The sequence below is a fragment of the Haliaeetus albicilla genome, chromosome 15 (genome assembly GCF_947461875.1).
Source record: "Haliaeetus albicilla chromosome 15, bHalAlb1.1, whole genome shotgun sequence".
Classification (NCBI taxonomy): Eukaryota; Metazoa; Chordata; class Aves; order Accipitriformes; family Accipitridae; genus Haliaeetus; species Haliaeetus albicilla.
Genome location: NC_091497.1, coordinates 6,737,964 through 6,740,829, shown reverse-complemented (window position 1 = coordinate 6,740,829; position 2,866 = coordinate 6,737,964). Strand labels below are relative to the sequence as shown.

Sequence of the window (2,866 nt, the reverse complement as noted above, 5' to 3'; positions counted from 1 at the left end):
GAAGACCAGCCATCCCGGGAACTGTGAAATCCTACGCGTGGGTTTTTTATCATAGTCCAGTGGCTTCAGAAAAAAGCCGAGGAGGTCGCTGCTCCTGCTGACTTTCTCCTCGTCACACGGGCACCCGACGTCCTGGGGCTCCTCCTCTCACTCTGGCAATAGTCAGGCGTAACCTGCCCTTAAGAAGGCGCTCGGACTCGTCAAGGCACCGGGTTCAAGCAAAGGTCAGTCAAGGTCACATAAGGCCACCCTCAGCCCTCATCCCCTCGTCCCCTTTCCTCCACTCCAAGTTAAGGAGCACTGGGAACCTTTCCCGGCGAGTCCCCCCGGGGTGGGTTCGCAGCCTTACAGCCGAGCTGCCAGCCACGTCAGCTCCAGCATTCCCTTCCCAGCGGCAGGTCCCGGGACAACCGCAGTCCCATCAGCCATGAGGAAGGGACACCCTGGGGAAGGAGCATCCTCCCGACTGGCAGATGCAGGCAGCAGGGCTCCCAGGAGCTTTGCAAATTCACGTCCTCACCCCTCTGCCTTGAAGAAGGGCTTTCTCCAGCAGCTCCCACGTGCGGCGCCCGAGGCGCAAGAGCGGGACGCTGGGCTGCCGTTTGTTGGTGCGGGGAAGGAGCTGTAGGCGACTTTCTGCCTGGAAGTAACATCCCAGCCTTTTCCTGAAATGTCCTGAGTCCGTGTGCTCCGTGCTGGCTGCCCCGAGCCCTGTGGGGATGCTGCCCCAGCGCTCCGGGACCACTGCAAGGGGAAGGGGACAGAGAGGCAGGGACAGCCACGGTGGTTACCGGCAGCCACCAGCCCCCGGCTCCAAGCAGGTTTGCGACGAAGCCTGTCGGAGCGGCTGGTCCTGCTCTGCAGCCCCAGTTCCAGCTCCTGCCACTGGGGATGGTCCATAAGCTGTGGGCCAGAGCGAAAGGGAGGGGGTCGTGCCGCTAGACAGAGACGGAGCCGGGTGGCTGGCTGTTGCTGTTGCTCTCGGAGGGGGTCTTGGCGGTGGAGGAGGTGGCCATCGAGCCGCTGTTCCTGAAGATGCGGAGCAGCCTCCGCTTGTAGCCCCGGAAGGCAAAGAAGTAGATGATGGGGTCGATGCAGCAGTTGAGGTTCATGAACGCCACGGTGACTTGCAGGGACATCTTGAAGGCTTGCTGCTCGCGGCAGGACGGCTGGTAGAGGATCTTCCTGACCATGAACTGGACGATGTTGAGGTGGTAGGGACTGAAGCAGAGCAGGACAGCCAGCAGCACCACCAGGATGACGGTGAAGGCCCGGCGGTGGTGCCCGTTCTTCACCGTCAGTGGATTCTCCTTGGCCGTCTGGCAGAGCTTGAGGTTGATCCTCACGTAGCACACCAAGATGATGCCCACGGGCAGGAAGAAGCCGAGCACGCAGGCCCCTAGGAGCAGGTAGGGCAGCTTGGGAATCTCCTCGAAGTTGAAGTACTCCATGCACGTCAGTTTGTCCCCCATCCTCCGCGTCATGGGCCGCAGAAGCAGCGGCGCCGTCTGCAGGAACACCAATGACCAGATGAGGACGCAGACGCCCCTGGCACGGCTCATCTTCCGAATCCTGCCGGGGTGCCTGGTGCGCACCACAGCGATGTAGCGGTCCACGCTTACGCAGGTCATGAAGTAGATGCCCACATAGGTGTTCATGTAGAAGATGAAGGCTGTGACCCGGCAGAACCAGTCCCCGAAGGGCCAGTCAAACTCCAGGACGTAGTAGGCGATCCTGCCCGGCAGTGCCAGGGTGAAGAGGGCATCGGAGAGGGCCAGGTTCACCAGGTAGAGGTCGGTGGAGTTGAGTTTCTTCTTCCTCCGCTGGAAGGTGATGCAGAGGGCTAGGATGTTCCCACAGGCGCCGAACACCAGCAGGGCGGTGTAGAAGAGGGAGAAGGTGATTTTGGCGGAGAAGTGGTGGTTGTGCACGTTGCAGCTGCTCTGGTTGCTGGAGGTGAGGTTGGCGGGCGGGAACACGGCCTCCGCAACAGCCATTTCCGCGGCGCCTCGCGAGCTCTTGCCCTCTCCCTTGGAATAAGAACAGACGTGAAACTTGCAGCTTACCGATAACGGGAGCCGCACCTGTAGGGCCGGCCCTTGTCACGAAGTGAAAGGTCTGTGTCCCCCCCCTCTCCCTGCCACCCTCTGGCAGCACACAGCTCGAGTCATTTGGAAAAATGCATCTCTTGTGATTTCGGGTGCTAGCGTCTCAACAAAGGCTGTGACTCATTGTCTTCTTCTTGTCACCAGCTCCTCTTATTTTTGTTTTTTTGCGAGTCCAATCAATACCAGAAAGGGTGGGGGCGGCTGGGAGGGGGACTCGCCTGTCACACAAACAAGGTCCCAAACTCATCCGCTGGCAGCGATGTCATTTATTGATCACCGCAGGGGGAATGAGGAGCTTCATTGGGAAAATGCCCATAAAGTGGTGCGGGGGGGGGGGGGGGGGGGGAGCAGATGTGACAGGGAGCACCTTTGCTAACCCTCAAACTGGGACCAGAGCCGAAACAAAACTGAAGAAATTCAAAGTGAGGAAAACTCCCAGCCTTTCCCCCCCCCAAAAAAATCCTGCTCCCCATACCCATCCAAAGTGGGGAACACCCCAGCACCAAACCCTTCCCCCCCCCCCACTCGCCCTGATTTGGGCCACGGGGTCCTCACCCCCCCATCCCAGCCAGGGCCACCGCCTTGCCCCCCAGTCCCCCCCCAGTCCCTCCCAGTTCCCCCCCAGCTCACCGCACGCTGCCGCCCTCGGGAAGGGTCCGGCGGGGACCCCCGAGGGGCTGAGATGCTCACAGGCACTCTGAGACCCACGAAAAAGAAATCGGGAGCAACAACCTAGGAGCCGCGGTGCCTCCTCCTCC

The 2,866-nt window shown here is 60.8% G+C and overlaps 1 pseudogene; it reads right to left on the bottom strand.

Annotated features, from left to right (window-relative positions):
• Window positions 1–915: 915 nt before the first annotated feature.
• LOC138689143 (G-protein coupled receptor 183-like) lies at window positions 916–2,171 on the bottom strand (annotated as a pseudogene).
• Between the last annotated feature and the right edge of the window lie 695 nt (window positions 2,172–2,866).